Here is a 17,600-nt window from a genome sequence, read left to right on the forward strand (position 1 = left end):
AGGCCATTCAGATCTTGCACGTACCACAATGCTTTTCTGCAAACTGAAATTATAGTACCTTGACTTTCTTAAAAGAAACAGCAAGTTTTACCTGCTTAAAACACAACAAATTTAAAGTGATATTTTTTCATACTGCATTATCACTGTGTAAGGATTCATTTTGTCAAAGGAGATTGTGACAAATAAACGGAGAGATAAACTACAAACCTTTTTACTGCAATCACCTACTTCTACTTTCCTTTCTTCCATGGTCCACTTTCCTCTCCGAACAGTTCCTTCTTCCTCAGTCCTTTACCTTCTCCACCTATCACCTCCCAGCTTCTTACTTCACCTCCCTACCCCACCCACCGACCTGGTCTCACCTTATCACCTGCCACCTAACCCTCCCTCCCTCCACTATCTTATTCTGGCATCTACCTCCTCTGTTTCAGTCTTGATGAAGGGTCATGGCCCTATACGCCAACTGTCTAGTCCCTTCCATAGAAGCTGCCTGACCCGCTGAGTTACTCCAGCATTTTGTGTATACCACATGGAAATCTTTCTTTTTCATATTAAGCAGGATTTACTGAGGTACCTCAGGGTCTGCACCTAGGCTTGGTAGTGAGTTTCAAGTATCTGGGAGTAGACAATGGGAGAAAAGAATACTAATCTCTATAATCTGTCAATTTGTTATATTTCAGCCTGGATTCTTTTGTTGTTGGTATGCAAATGCTTGCTCATCATTCCTGCTGAGAGCTTCCTAGTTGTTTTCTGGTACAGCACATTTTTGGCAAACGATCAGTTGCCAACAGGGGTTTTGTTCACTGTCTGCACAACTCTGTATGATGTCTTGGCAAGCTAATCCACAGAGAATTCAAATAGATTTGATGACTTGTTACATAGACCAACATGACAGTCACAAACAACTAAAACGAATGGTCAATCAGAAACACGAGAATCTGCAGATGCTGGAAATCCACAGCAACTGTTTACTCTTTTCCGTAGATGCTGCCTGACCTGTTGAGTGTTCAAACAGACTGCTTTCGATTGATGTAGGTTGACAGAACAATTGAGAAAACTTCCCCTTCTCAATTTGTGCAGCTTGGCTTGATTAGGTTCTATGTTCACCCAAATGATGAGATTTCCAATAATAAACTAACTTAGTGCAGAAAGAGCTCCTTGATTGGCCATGACTGTGCTGGCTATTCTGTACATATTTTTATTTTCCACCACTTGGTTTTTCATGGCATGCAGAGTTCCACCAGTAAGATCCTCAGCACCAACCTCTATTAAAACAATCCAACCAGTAGGATCAACAATATTTATGTATTTATATTTTATTTAATTCCTGCACGGTTACAGGCCATTCTGACTTAAAGACCCTGTGCTGACCAATTACACCTCATTCATTTCACCACTCTGTGCCATGAATGAAGTGGGTGATCATGGTCTTATTCTCTATCCATGACCATGATTGTTCTTGGCAAATTTTTCTACAGAAATGGTTTGCCATTGCCTTCTTCTGGGAAGTGTGTTTACAAGGCAGCTATTATCAATAACTTAGCTAGGGTGCCTAAGACTTTCGCACAGTACTGTAGTAATTTTATGTATTGCACTGTGCTGCTGCAAAGAATAACAAATTTCATGACATATGTGAGTGATGATAAACCTGATTCTGATGTGGGTCTCTGTTGTGGACTAAGAGCGGGAAGGGGGCAGGGAGAGGGAAATCATGGTTGGGAAAAGGGGAAGGGAGAAGGGAGGGAGCGGAAAGCACCAGAGAGAAATTCTGTGATGATCAATAATCAAATTGTTTGGTATCAAATCACCTTGTCTGATGTCTCAAGGCTGGGTGTGCCTGCCCTCCCTTTCTGCCACCGGGGTCCCACACCCCTCCCATGGTGCTCTACCCTTGGCCATTCTCAACATCCAGTGCTTCTCCACCAGATTTACAAACTCACTGCTCCACAATGATAAAAATATAATGTGCAGAAGTGTATGTGCCTGAGACATTTGCGCAGTACTCCGGTAAGTCATTGGGTTATGGAAGGAACTGTTTGCAACCTGAACTCTTTGTAAATTGTAAATGAACTAAAAGAAGGTGTGGGAGAGGATAAAAGGCACAACGAGCCCGCTAGCTGGCCTCACTGTCTCAGTGCGTGAGTCAGCAAGTCTGCTCAATGCTACCCGTTCTGCTCGGCTCCCCACAGCCCGATTGGGACGGCTCAAGAGAAAAAGCAGGTAGAAACATTCCACTCACACCCATCGCAGGATGCCTGCAGCCCTGCAGCAAACAGCAAATCCATCCCTAACCATTCTGACGGTCTCCCAAATGGTGTACGTGGATCGTGAGTTCGTAACCTGAGAGGACCTGGACATAGCACAGTGCAGTGGCGACCTTTTAACCTACTCTAAGGTCACTCTAATGCTTCCTGCCACCTTCCTTTCATCCATGTGTCTCTTTAAGTGCTTCTTAAATGTCCCTAATGCATCTGCCTCTGCCACCATCCACGGCAGGGATTTTCACACCCCCACCGCACACCACGTAAAAAATTTACCTCTGGTGTGCCCTCTATACTCTCTCCAATCACCTTAAAATTATGCCCCCTCCTATTATGTTCACCTGACAATTTACAAGTATGCAATGCTTATAAAAACTGTACAGCATTCCAATAAGTGGAAGGATTTGAACCTCTTTAAGATCAATGCAAAAGAGAATCTTAGGTGGGGGATACCGAGTCATAGAGTTACAGAACATACAGAATCAGAATCCAAGCACATGTCGTGGAATTTGTTAACTTTGCAGGAGAAGTATAATGAAATACATGATAAATAAATATAGATTAAAAAACTGAATTACAGTAAATATATATGTTTATTAAATAATTAAGTTAAAATAGGCAGTGGGGAAAAAAAAAGAAAAAATATTGAGGTAGTGTTCACGTCCATTTAGGAATCGGATGGCGGGGGAAGAAGCTGTTCTGAATCGCTGAGTGTGCGCCTTCAGGCTCCTGTACCTCCTTCCTGATGGTAACAGTGAGAAAAGGGCATGTCCTGGGTGGTGGGGATCTTTAATAATGGACAACACCTTCTGAAAGAACCACTCCTTGAAGATGTCTTGGATACTATGGAGGCTAATACCCATGATGGAGCCGACTCATTTTACAAATTTCTGCAACTTATTTCAATCTTGTGCAGAAGACCCCCACCCCCCATATCAGACAGTGATGCAGCCAGTCAGAATGCTCCCATGGTACTTACGTAGTTTTCGAGTGTTTTAGTTAACAAACCAAATCTTCCCGAAGTCCTAATAAGATATAGCCACTGTCCTCCCTTCTCTATAGCTGCATCAATATGTTGTGTCCAGGTTAGGTCCTCAGAGATACTGACACCCAGGAACTTGAAATTGCCCACTCTCTCCATTTCTGATCCCTCTATGAAGATTGGTTTGTATTTCATCACCGTACCCTCATCCACAATCAGCTCTTTGGTCTTGCTGACATTGAGTACAGCACAGAAACAGGCCATTTGGCCCATCTAGCTTACGCTAAACAATTAGTCTGCTTGGTCCTGTCAATCTGCACCCCGATCAGAGCCCTTCATAACTTTCCCATCCATGTACCCATCTAAATTTTTCTTAAATGTTGCAACTGAATATGCATCCACCACTTGCGCTGGGAGCTTGCTTCACACTTTCTCCACTCTCTGAGTGAAGAAGTTGCCCCTCGTGTTCCCCTTTAACAAGAGAACATAGAAAGGAATTTAAATTTGCATATTTCTGGCTAGGCACCATAATGTACTTGTACGCCTGCCCAGTGCATCTTTAACACACTTACAGACGTTCATATCCCCGCTGGCCAGCAAACCTTCCCCAGCTCGTGGATATTAATTTATGTGCCTTTATACACAAACGGCTCAGTCTCATCCAAAACAGTGCCACAATTTCCAGAAAATTCTGTCAACACACAATCGTAGGTGGATTCTGTAAAGGAGTTTTGTTTGGTTTAAAAAAGATGATCAAAAGAAACCAAGTGACAAGTGCTTCTGTAGGAGGGCCAGGATTTTGTTCCAAGCTAACGAGCCTGCCTGGTCAAGAGCCACGTTAATAACCGGCCTGCCTGCCTTTGCTTCCCTTTCCCTGATGCACCAACCAAACTGCGAACTCTGGCACGATTTCAGCTCACTACTTATCAATATAATTCAGAAAACTGATGACAAACCAGACAGATTAAACTTTTGCTGACCAGAAGCCAACACTTTCAGCCAGTTACTAAAAGGAGCACAGTCCCTGGACGATAGAACTGACATTAAAACTAACGCAAATTTTCCCTAAAATTGCGCACTTGCCAGCCACCAGCAGAAGATCCCTACGCAGCTTTTTTGGGATGGGTCATCTCGTACAGGTAATGTTATGGAAACCACGCCATGGTAGCGCAGTGGTCAGCGGGAGGCTATTACATCTTGGGGCATCGGAGTTTGGAGTTCTATCCCGGCATCCCCAAAGGAATCTCTGTACGCCTGGGTTTTCTCCCACAGTCCAAAGGCGTAAGGGTAGGTTAATCGGTCATTGTAAATTGTGCTGTGATGAGGGCAGGGTTAAATCGGGGTTGTCGTGGGTTGCTGGATTGAAGGACTAGAAGGCCCCATTCTGTGCAGCATCGCTAGATAAATAAATAAAAAGTCAAAACCTTACTCTACACAGAACGCTTTAATGATTTTTTTTTGAGGAAATCTCTTCTACTTCAATGCAACAACACATTTCTCAAGGCTGACATTAGTATTTACTTGTTAGTTTCAGAAAAACAGGATGAACATCGGAGACTGCTGATGCTGGAGTCTAGAACCGAACCACACCACTGGAAGAATGCAATGGGTCCGGCAGCATCTGTGGGGGCAAAATATTTCAGTAGGAACTCAGTCAGTCAGGCAGCATCCACAGAGAGGAATAACGAGCCAATGTTTCTGGCTGGAACCTTCATGATGGTGTGATTAAGGGTCACATTTCTTTAATCCTTTCTGCAGATGCTGTCTGACCTGCTGAGTTCCTCTAGCATTCTGTGTGACTTACTCTGGGTTTCCAGCATCTGCAGAATTCCTTGTGTTTAAAAGACGTTTTGTGCTGAGCACCCACATCAGGACTGAACAGAAAAGAATGACTGTTAGAGTACAGCAGGAGCTGTAGGGGTGTAAGGGTAAGATAGAGACTGGTGGAGTGGGGGTAAGGGATGACAGGCAGATGGGAAGCAGATGGTGGGTTGATGGAAAGAGGTGGAAGGCTGTGGCAGGTTCAAGGCTGATGGGTAAAAGGTGGAACCAGACGGGGAGGGGATGATAGCCTCGCCATCTGGAGAGGGTGTCGAGGGGTAGCCATGGAATGTGTAGTTGGGGTAGCCGGGCTGCAGGCATGAGCTGCAGGATGTAGTCAGGGGAAGCTGTGGGGCGTATGGTCAGAGGTAGATGTGATGATGGGACATAGGCAGGTGGGTAGAGCCACGATAGACATTGGGGGATTTAGTCAGGAATAGCTGTGAGGCTATAGACAGAGGTATCTGTGAGTGGTATAGTCAGGGTTATCTGTTGGGGGTATAGTCAAGGGTAGATTTGGGGTGTATAGTCAGGGGTAGATGTGGAGGTATAGTCAGGGACATCTGGGTGAGGGTATAGCCATGGGTAGATGTGGGGGTTTAGTCAAGGGTACATATGGGGTGCATAGTCAAGGGTACCTGTTGGGCATATAACCAAGGGTATAGTCAGGGGTAGCTGTGGGGGGTTTAGGGTTATATGGCGGAGGTATAGTCAGCAGTAGCTTGGGGCTATAGCCAGGGGTAGGTGTGGGCAGTGCAGTCAGGGGTAGCTATGGGGTTAGGGTGTAGCTGGAGTATGAGTGGGGTAGGGCTTATTGTTGGAGTAGCTGTGCCAGACATGGGTTTATTGAAAAGCTGAACGTCAGGATATTAAAGTATTTATCAGACCCACCAAGGCAACCTGCTAGAATTCCTTTCAACAAAACGTCCAAGTTTTCTGTTGATAAAACTGGCTTCAATTTGACAAGGTTCCACATTAAGTTTGAAATTATACCATAATTTTTTTTAAGATTCCACAGAAAATTGGCTGAATTAAGATTCACCTTTCAGCAGAAATCAGAATTCCTTTCACCAAGTGATTGTAGGAGATCTACCTCAATTCTATAACTAACCATGCCCTGCTGGTATGTCTCAAGCACTCTTCTGCCTTCCAAAAGCTTTTAAGATAATTAGATGCACGTTACACTACTGTGCCGCTGCGTGCTGTTTGTTTATCGCACAGTATATCGCCCTGACAGAAAAGTACAAAATTATGAGGGACGTAGTTAAGCTAGACATTAAGAAATTTTTCCCCATAGCAGTGGTGTTTAAGACAAGGCAGCCAAGGTTCAAGGTGTAGGAGATTTAAGGGAAACTGAGAAGGAATTTTTTTTTCATCCAGGAGGTGTTTGCAACCTGGAACACTATCCCTTAGAAGGTAATGGAAGTAGGTATACTCATGACATATACAAAGCATCTGGTCGAGTATCTTCAGTTGGCTGAAGGCCGAGTGCAGATGAATAGGATTAGCATCGATAGGTACTTGATGGCCAGCAGAGACAAGGGAGGCTGAAGGCCAGTTGTTGTGCTGAATGACGTGCCGATTACCTGGCTCCACCTCATGTGATAGAGGGCACCAAACTGCCAAAACAGGAGGTGTCCTCCCCTTTACTTCAACAGAAGAATGTCAGGTCTTAGCCCTGACTCCATGGGAACATTCTCCTCCAAGAGTCAGAACATCTAGGGTTCCCACCCCACTCCAGAGATATGGGTATGTAATCCAGGAAGACAGAGACCATAAAGATCATAAGACATAGGAGCAGAATCAGGCCATTCAACCCATTGAGTCTGCTCCGTCATTCCATCCTGGCTGATTGACTATCCCTCTCAATCCCATTCTCCTGCCTTCTCCTCGTAACCTTTGACACCCTGATTAATCAAGAGCCTATTAATCTCTGCTTTAAATATACCCAATGATTTGACCTGCACAGCTGTCTGTGGCAATTAATTCCAGATTCACCACCCTCCGGTTAAAGAAATTTCTGTTCATCTGTTCTAAATGGACCTTCCTCTATTCTGAGGCTGTGCTCTCTGATCCTAGACTCCTCCTCTCCACATCCACTCTATCTCGGCCTTTCAATATTCCATAAGTTTCAATGAGATTTCTTTCCCCCCTCCCCCATTCTTCTAAACTCTAGCAAGTACAGGCCGAGAGCCATCAAATGCTCCTCACGTTAACCCTTTCATTCACAGAATTATTCTCATGAATCTCCTGAGGACCTTCTCTAGTGCCAGCACATCTTTTCTTAGATAAGGGACTCACAATACTCCAAATGCGGTCTGACCAATGCCTTATAAAGCCTCAGCATCACATCCTTGCTCTTATATTCTAATCTTCTCAAAATGAATACAAGCATTGCATTTGCCTTCTTCATCACCAATTCAATTTGCAAGTTAACCTTCAGGGAATCCTGCACGAGGTCTCCCAGGTCTCTTTGCACCTCAGATTTTTAAATTTTCTCCCCACTTAGAAAAGAATCTATATCTTTATTCCTTCTACCAAAGTGCATGACACTTCCCCACACTAGTGCCACTTCTTTTCCCATTCTCCCAATCTGTCCAAATCCTTCTGCAGACTCCCTGCCCCTCCATCTATCTTTCTACCATCCACAAACTTGGCCACAAAGTCCTCAATTCTGTCATGCAGCTCATTGACACATTACACTAAAAGAAGCAGTCCCAACACTGACCCATGCGGAACACCACTCGGCACCGGCAGCCAACCAGAAAAGGATTCCTTTATTCCAATGCTGTTTCCTGCCAGTCAGCCAATCTTCTATGCATGCTAGTATCTTCCCAGTAATACCATGGGCTCTTATCTTGTTAAACAGCCTCATATCTAGCACTTTGTCAAAAGCCCTCAGAAAATCTAAGTGAACAACATCCACTGAATCTCCTTTGTCTATCCTGTTTGTTACTTCCTCGAAGAACTCCAACAGATTTGTCCGGCAAGATTTCCCCTTAAGGAAACCATGCTGATTTTGCCCTATTTTATCATCAAAATCAGAATCAGGTTTATTACCACTGGCATATGTCGTGAAATTTGTTAACTTAGCAGCAGTTCCATGCAATACATAATATAGAAGAAAATAATAATAATAAATAAGTAAATCAAGTGCAGTATATGTATATTGAATAGATTAAAAATCGTGCAAAAAACAGAAATAATATTTTTGCGATAGGCAAATTGCAATGGGTCTAGCTCCTTGCTGAGGCAGGAGTTCAGTCTAGTCATGACCAACCTCTCAAAGCATTTCTTGGGCCTCCAAGAACCTCAAAACCTCATCCTTAATAATGGTCTCCAACATCTTCCCAACCGCTAAAATTACGCTAATTGGCCTATAATTTCCCTTCTTCCGCCTCTCACACTTTTAAAGAGTGGAATGACATTTCCAATTTTCCAATTCTCTGGACCAATGCCAAAATCATGTGATTCTTGAAAGATAACTACTATTGCCTCCACAATCTCTTCAGTTATCTCTTTCTGAATCCTGAGGTGAAGTCCATCTGGTCCAGGTGACTTATCTACCTTCAGACCTTACAACTTCCTAAGCACACACACACACACACTTGGATCTGCCATTTCTCTGTCTAGCATTACTACCTTTCCTGAGTCATTTTCCAGCAGTCCATTAACTCTTGCCTCTCTTTTATTCTTTATGTATCTGAAAAAAAAATTTTGGTATCCTCTTTGATATTATTAACTTACCTTCATATCTCATCTTTTCTCTTATGATTTCTTAGTTGCCTTGTTTTGGCTTTTAAAAGCTTCCTAATCCTCTATCTTCCCACTAATTTTTGCTTATATGCTGTCTTTGACATCCCTTGTCTCCCACAGTTGTCTCATCCTCCCTTTAAAATACTTTTTCCTCCTTGGGATGCATCTATCCTGCACCTTCCGAATTGCTCCCAGAAACACTAGCCACTGCTGTTATCCCTGCTCTTGTCTTCTTCCAATCAACTTTGGCCATCACTCTGTAATTCTCTTCCTCCACTATAATCATGGTATATCTGAACTTAGCTTTAGAGGGAGTAGTGTACTTTTGAATGGAGTCCTTTTGCTTCTTTTGATAGAATTAAAAGTTTCTACTGCAGCAATGCTAAAGAATTAATATTAATCATCCAACTAATACCACTGAAAAAAGATTATCTGGACCTTATCTCAGGGTATTTAATGGAACCCTATTTTGCCTTAATTGACTGCTAAGTTTCCTACAATATATGGTTTTCAGAGCTTTGAAAAAGATAGAGGAGGAGTAAAAGAGGGGTTAATTAGGGACAATATCACAGCTGCACTCAGGGGAGACATAATGGAGGGGTCAGACATCGAGTCCAATTGGGTGGAACTCAGGAATAGGAAGGGTACAATCACACTGATGGGATTGAACTACAGACCCCCTGACAGCCACCAGGACATTGAGGAACAGATATGTAATCAGATTAAGGAAATGCGTAAAAATACTAGGGTTGTTTTAGTGTGGGATTACAACTTCCCTAATATAAAATGGGACCTTCTGCGTGTAAGGAGTTTAGGTTGGACTGAATTTGTTAAGTTTATCCAGGAAAGTTTCTTAAACCAATATGTTGACAGTCCAATAAGAGGAGGGGCTGTACTGGACCTGGTGTTGGGTAATGAGTCTGGCTGGTGACTGACCTTTCAGTAGGTGAACAGTTAGGGATCAGTGACTATAACTCCCTAACTTTCAGAATAGCCATAGATAAGAATAGGTATGGTCCTTGCAGATGAGTTTTAAATTAGAGTAGAGGAAATTACAAGGGCAATAGGCAGGAACTAAGAAGCATTAATTGTGAATGGCTTTTCTCTGGCAAGTCCACATCAGACATGTGGAGGGTGTTTAAAGATCAACTGCACAGAGTACAGGAAAGGAACATTCCTGTTAGAAGGAAGGACATGAATGGAACCTTGAATATCCAGAGAGGTGATGGATTTAGTCAAGAAGAAAAAGGAAAAGTACGTAAAGCTTCGGATGTTAAGATCAAAGGAAGCACAAGAGGATTATAAAGAAGCCAGAAAAGAACTAAAGAAGGGAATTAGGAAGTAGGATTAAGGTGAGTTCCAAGGCATTCTATACATACATCAAGAGCAAGAGGATAACTAGAGAGAGGGTGGGACCACTCAAGGATAAAGGAGGGAACACTTGCTTGAATGCAGAGAATGTGAATGAGGTATTAATGAGTACTTTGCTTCAGTATTTACCAAGGAAAAGGAATGGAGGACCAGGAGATCATTGCTGTGTATACATATGTCAGAGCATTTAGAGGTCAAAGAGGAGGAAATACTGGGCCTCCTAATGAGTATTAAGGTGGATAAGTCCCCAGGGCCTGATGGGCTTTACACCAGGAGGCAGGAGGCAAGATTGTTGGGTCCTTGATCAGTACCTTTGTGTCCTTTCTGTCACAGGCAAGGTCCTAGGGGACCGGACAGTGGCTAATGTTGAACCACATTTAAGAAGGGAACAAGGAAAGATGTTGTAGTTATCATTCAGAAAAGATAAAATTAAAGATTAGCTTTAGTTGTCACATGAACATCAATACATTCAGTGAAATATATTTTAATTTTAGAGATCCGGAACAGAACAGGCCCTTCCAACCTAACAAGCTGAGCTGCCCACAACATACCTATTTAACACTCGCCTAATAATAGGACAACTTACAATGACCAATCAACTGGTACGTCTTTGGAATGTAGCTGGAATCCAGAAATTCATACGTTCGTGGGGAGAGGGCACAAGCTTCCTACAGACAGCAGCAGCAATTTAATCCCAATCTTACAGTGGGCCTTTGTAGATCGATTGCACTACCATAAATTGAACACATCAGATTCAAAAATAAAATAGCAGTGATTCAAAACACTTTGATGTTTTTAACTAAAATGAAGAGACGATGCTCCACAATGACTCTGTTGGCTGTAAAAGCCTTTGGTAATTCTAAAAGCCAGAAAGGAAACAAATAATTGCATGTTTGCTCATATATCCTAATTTTATACCTTTAGTACTTAAAGATTTGTAGCTAGATTCTTTTTCCATAGGAAATATGCAGACTGTTCACTGAAGGATTAAACAAAGGTCTTGGAGTAATTTACAGGATTTCATTTTGAGTTTTATGTCAATAACCAAGTCGAAACATCAAGGCATACTTAGCCCTTTGATTCATCGGTATTTGTGTCATGAGATGACAGTGAGTTTACTCTTCTCTGAAGGATACAAGATAGAAACAACTCCTGTGTTAGTGAGAAATGCTGACAGATGTTCCTGATACACAGTATATGTACTTGGAATAAACACAGCTGAAGACCAGGATGAAGATGTTAGACTTCCCATTAACTCGCATGCCAATTCAAGTTCGATAAAAAGTACATTTTACTTGGAATCATTTTGTAGCTACTTCATTTTAAATGAATCCCCAGTTGATGATTTATTTGAACTTTAAGGCCAACACATAAACTTACTAGAATGAAATTTAGATAATTCTCAGGTCTCTGGACTATCTGTCTATTGGATGTTACTCTGATTAATACTCCAACACACTTCAGTTTTATAGAGAAATTAGCTTTATTCGCTACATGCACGTTGAAACATCAAAATGCACAGAGAAATGTGTCATTGCGTCAACGACCAACACAGCCTGAGGATGTGCTGGGAGCAGCCCGAAGTGTCACCACACTTCCTGCGCCAACACAGCCAAGTTCAAAGTAGATTTATTATCAGACTGCATATATGTCACCATATACAACCTGAGATTCATTTCCTTGCGGGCATTTACAGTAAGTACAAGAAACACAATAGAGGCAATTTTACAATCAATGTGCAAAAAGACTATAAACTGCGTATACAACAATAAAACAAAATCATAATAATAATAACTAAATAAGCAATAAATATCAAGAACGTGAGATGATGAGTCCTTGAAAGTGAGTCCATAGATTGTGGGAACAGTTCAGGGATGGGACGAGTGGTTATCCCCCCTGGTTCAGGAGCCTGATAATTGAGGGTAATAACTGTTCCTGAACCTGGTGGTGTGGGTGCTGAAGCTCCTGTACCTTCTTTCTGATGGCAGCAGTGGCGAAGGAGCATTGCCTAGATGGTAGGGCCCTTGATGATGGATGCTGCTTTCCTGTGACAGTGCTCCATGTAAATGTGCTCGGTAATGGGGAGGGTTTTACTCGTAATGGACTGGACCACATCCACTACTTTTCCGGGCCATGAGGCAACCAGTAAATATACTCTTCACCACACAACTTTGTCAAAGGCTTAGATGACATGTTAAATTTTTGCAAACTTTCAAGAAAGTAAAGGCTTTTATCGCAATTGCACTTATGTGCTGAGCTCAGACATTCTTGCTGACATTGAGTGAGAGGTTGTAGTTGTGGCACCACTCAGCCAGATTTTCAATCTGGCATGCCCACAACTCAGTAACCCGAACCCTAACCATTGGTCTTTGGAATGTGGGAGGAAACTGGAGCGCTCACACGGCCACGGGGAGAACGAACAAACTCCTTATGGATGGTGGTGGGAATTGGACCCCGATCGGTGATCGCAGGCACTGTAAAGTGATTGCATTAACCATTATGCTAACTTGCTGCCGATACTAGGTAGTATATTAAACTTTCATGTTGCATTGTAAAGTACATTTTTTCATGTCGCACAGTATAATAAGTTTTCCTGTGAACTTGTCAAGTTTAAACGGACTTGGAAACATGCAAGTACTTCAGATTCAGGTTCCTGCAGCAAACCTGGCCACATTATTGACTCCTTGTGTTGAGGACCCCATTCCAACTCTGGCCAAACATATAGCCCACAGTCTGGAACCTGGTCTCACTCACACTTTGAATCCCTGACTATGGACACAGGCATCACTTGAACTCCAAACTAATGAATGAGACAGGTGAGGAACTATTGGCATTCCCAAACAAACAGAGGCCGGGCTATCGGAGCTTTCTGGGATAAATAGCACAATCAAAATCTAAACGTATTGTTCCTGGCTCAGATACTCCTCAAAGGCACTAGTGTGTGTCCTCAACAACTGCAGAATACACAAAGATCACAGAATTCTGAAAAGGGCTCAACAGGGTAGGATGCTGGCAAGATACTTTCCCTAACTTGGTAAGTACAGTCGGCCCTCCTTATCCGCGGGGGATTGGTTCCGGTACCCCCCGCAGATACCAAAATACGCGGATGCTCAAGTCCCTTAAAGAAAATGGCGTAGTATTTGCATATAACCTTTGCAATCCTCTCGTACACTTTTAATCATCACTAGATTACTTATAATACCTAATACAATATAAATGCTATGTAAATAGTTGTTATACTGTATTGTTTAGGGAATAATGACAAGAAAAAAAGTCTGTACATGTTCAGTACAGATGCAACCATCATAGCTCTTCTGGGAACGCTGATGTCGCCTCGGCATCAGCCGATCCCGATTCTCCCGTGATCTTTAAGTTCTTGAGGCTGTAGCACTTCACACAGCTAGCCAGCCATCCCTTACTAGCCTTAAACTCCTTCCTCTCGCTCACAACACAAGTAGCAAATGAACGAGACGAACAATGCTCAAACCAGTAATACTTTTGATCATTTCTAGATTACTGTACTTATAATACCTAACACAATGGAAATGCTATGTAAATAGTTGTTACACTGTATTGTTTAGGGAATAAGGACGCTTTGGAGGAGGCTCAATAATACTAAATTCAGGATCTGTGAAGGTTGAGGGCTGAGGATCTTCAAGCGTTGAACGTCGAGACTTCACAATCGCAAATGCCTTAGATAGAAACATTGATATAGGAAGCTGTTTCTTCTTTTTCTCTGCATCATCAAACACTTCAGCAAGCGACATGCCACTTTTAAAAGATCTAAGATTTCTACTTTCTTGGCACTTTTAACCTTTGAAGAATAGCTTTGACCACTTAATTGCTTTTTAGGAGCCATTTTTTCACAGAAACAAAGTAGTGACCGAACTATACATGAGGCGAACAATGCTCAACCAACGAGTGCTGGAGAGAGAACTTACGGGTTTTTCCAATCCACAGTTGGTTGATTCCACATATGCGGAACCCGTGGATAAGGACGGACGACTGTAGCTTGGGCTTCGTGGTCGTCATGAACTGGTTGGGTCAAAGCACCTGTATCTATGACCCTATAATTTATACATCCTAGAACAAAAAAAATCATTACAAATCCATTTAGAAATGGAAAATTTTCTTCTTTTTAAAGAGATGCAAATTGTTGGTTTTATCAAAGGGCTGTGGAGGCAAGTCATTTATTCATTCAAAATTAAGATCAATAAATTTAGTTACATTAGAGAAATATGTGGATAGGAACATAGTTTTAAAGTCACCTATCACCATTGATTACCAATGGTCCTTTTGAAAGGTACGGGAGGATCAAGATCCAAATCTTGCTCCTTTTTCTCCTTATGTTTTTATGGCAACAGGGTGATATACACATCAAATTAAAGGACAATGCAATTCTGGCCATGCAGACCAAGTAAACTGCCAGCTCAGCATATTGAAGGATACTAATCTGCACACTACTTCTGCGGATTTAGAACCTTCAGCATGGTCTAGCAATCTGCTTTTAGTTAAGTGGCTATATCGTGAGTTTTATGGTACTTTAATATTCCCTGGCAAGTTTGATTGGTCGATTAAATAAACTGCTCTATTTTAAGTATTTTCATAAACAGCTTCTACAAAACATTAAAACCATAAGACCATGAGACACAGAAGCAGAATTAGGCCATTTGGCCCATCGCATCTCCCGAGGCTGATTTATTATCCCTGTCAACCCCACTCTCCTGCCTTCTCTCCATAACTTTTGATGCCCTTACTAATCAAAAAACCTCTACTTTAAACATACCCAATGACTTGGCCTCCACAGCCATTTGGTGGCAATGAATTCCACAGATTCACCCCCTCTGGCTAAATCTCACAATCAAAAAATAAAATCAAACCTTAATTTGTTCTGCCCAGGCAGCTCTGTGTTTTGTGTAACATTTCTGATTTAACAGCTAAAATCAGTCACACTGCTGATTCCTGATGGATGTACAACAGCATTTGCCAAGATAACGTGATGCCTGGAGTAAGTTTTTGATTTGGAAACTGTAACTACCTGGCAAAAAAATACATTCAGAAATCTAGTTTCCTTACAAATCATGGGGAAGAAAATAAGCAGCTTCCCTAAAGGGGAGGTTGAAAGACTTCAGATGTAATTTTCATCATAACTCAATCATTAGTATTAGTGCAGCACAGAAGTGTAGTGCTTATCACAACACTTAACAGTATCAGTTATTGTTATTGTTCCTTTCTGTACCTTGTGGTGCCGCAGGCGGCAACTTTGCCATTTCTTTTGCATTTTTGTCTGTTTTTTTTTACGAGGCCGAACCCAACATAAATGGAAAGCGTGTGAGAAGCCGGCTGGATTTGAACCTGGGTCCTCTTGCCTTATAGTCTGATGCGGATGCCACTTCACCACAGTACCAGTGACCCAAGTTCAATTCGTGCCACTGTCTGTAAGGAGTTGGTACAATCCTCAGCCCGTGACTGGGTGGATTTCCTCCGGGTGCTCTGGTTTCCTCCTATATTCTAAAGATGTACCAGTTGGTAGGTTAATTTGTCATTGTAAATTGTCCCATGATTAGGCTCGGGTTTAATTGGGTTTGCTGGACAACAAGGGTGGCTCAAAGGGCCTGATCTACAGTGTATCTTAATAAAAAATTAACTCCCTATTTCCCTATCTATTTCTTTACATAACTGATACAATGGCTTACTTCTCACAGTGTTAAACTTCTGCTTCAGATTTCAATTGATTAAAATATTTTTTCTCCCTGTAAGGGAGAATGTAAAGAAGTAAAATAGGGACAAAATAGTTAAACTTCTTTAGTGCTTCTTTCCCTCTGCATGAAACATAGCAATAGCTAATTATAGTCAAGAGGTAAGTGACCTGGAATGGGGATTGGATATAAACTTGCCAGTTAACGTCTTGTTTCAGTGTATGAGAAGACATCATTTGTTTCAGAAAGAGAAATGCACTGACTGCTTTGACAATCATACAACTTACTGAATGCAGTAGTTCAAAGTAAATTTATTATCAAAGTATGTATGTGTCACCATATACAACCCTGAAATTTGTTTTCTTGTGAGCAATCATAGTAAATCCGTAATAGAATAATAATCATAATAGAATCAATAAAAGTTATATCCTATTAGAACTATTCTAGGTGATAAACATGACAGTTCGTAAACTGATTGACAAGTTCACTGAAGTCAGTGAGGAGAAAATACTGTTGAGTATGAACGATATCCTTTCCTCCTCATTTTCTGAAATAGCTTTACAAAAGACTGACTGTCTTCTGCAAACATTTAGCAATGCAAATAGATTTCTACTTGGTATAACATATTCAAAATAACAAAGGAACTCAGGAGGTCAGGCAGCACCTATGGAAATGAATAAACAGTCAACTTTTCAGGCTGACACTCTTCTTCAGGACTGGTAAGGAAGGTGGGTGGAAGGGAAAGAGTACAGACTGGAAGGTGGGTGGAAGGGAAATAGTACAGACTGGAAGGTGGGTGGAAGGGAAAGAGTACAGACTGGAAGGTGATAGGTGAAGCCAGGTGAATAGGGAGAAGGGATGAAGTGAGAAGGTGGGAGGTGATAGGTGGAACAGGCTGATGAAGAAGGAATCTTATAGGAGAGGACAGTGGATCACTGGAGAAAGGGAAGGAGGAGGGGCATCAGGGAGAAAAGACAGTCAGGCGAGAAAAGAACAGGTAAGAGTGAGGAATGCAAGAAGAGGAAAGGGGAAGGGGAAAAATTACTGGAAGTTAGAAATGTTGATGTTCATGCTATCAGGTTCTGTTTGGTGAGGAAGGCAGGAATTATTAGTCTTTCAAACAAAACATTGAATAGTCCACTCAGAAGAAAGAGAGATACTGAAATGTCAGCATAATTGTTCTAAATTCAGGTTTAAGGTGATAAATAGAGCATTATTTGAGGTGAGTGGAACCTCTTGACAAAATACAGCAGGTGGAAAGAGATTTCCTAAGTATGCACATAAGCATAAAGTTTAGAAAAATATAAAAAAACAAAATCTATCATTTCATTAGATTCCATGTCAAGCAAGAATTGGCCCATTGTTTATTTAAATAGCTCAGTGTAGTTAACTGTTCGCCTTATGTGTGGATTCTATTGTATTTCTTTGTTTTCCTGTGGATGCCTAAAAGAAAATGAATCTCAAGATTATATACATTGACAATAAATTTAATTGCAACTTTATAGCATGAACAATATTGGTTTGCTATACTGTATGACCAGAAAATCAGTCTTTGATAGACAACTGTGAGTTAATAGAAAATAATTAATGTTCATACTAAACTCCACTTCGATTGTTTAGAGAAATTTTACCAATTTTTGAATTTGAGTAGTGGCAGGGCAGGATCTTATCCATCCCACGAGCTCTATTTGGTCCCATAATTGTATCAGG

The 17,600-nt window shown here is 41.6% G+C and overlaps 1 protein-coding gene across 1 annotated transcript in view; it reads right to left on the reverse strand.

Annotated features, from left to right (window-relative positions):
- aspscr1 (ASPSCR1 tether for SLC2A4, UBX domain containing) overlaps window positions 1-17,600 on the reverse strand; it is a 296,886-nt gene that overhangs the window by 40,932 nt on the left and 238,354 nt on the right. The window lies entirely within an intron of this gene.

Source organism: Hypanus sabinus, chromosome 23 (genome assembly GCF_030144855.1).
Source record: "Hypanus sabinus isolate sHypSab1 chromosome 23, sHypSab1.hap1, whole genome shotgun sequence".
NCBI classification, from domain to species: Eukaryota; Metazoa; Chordata; class Chondrichthyes; order Myliobatiformes; family Dasyatidae; genus Hypanus; species Hypanus sabinus.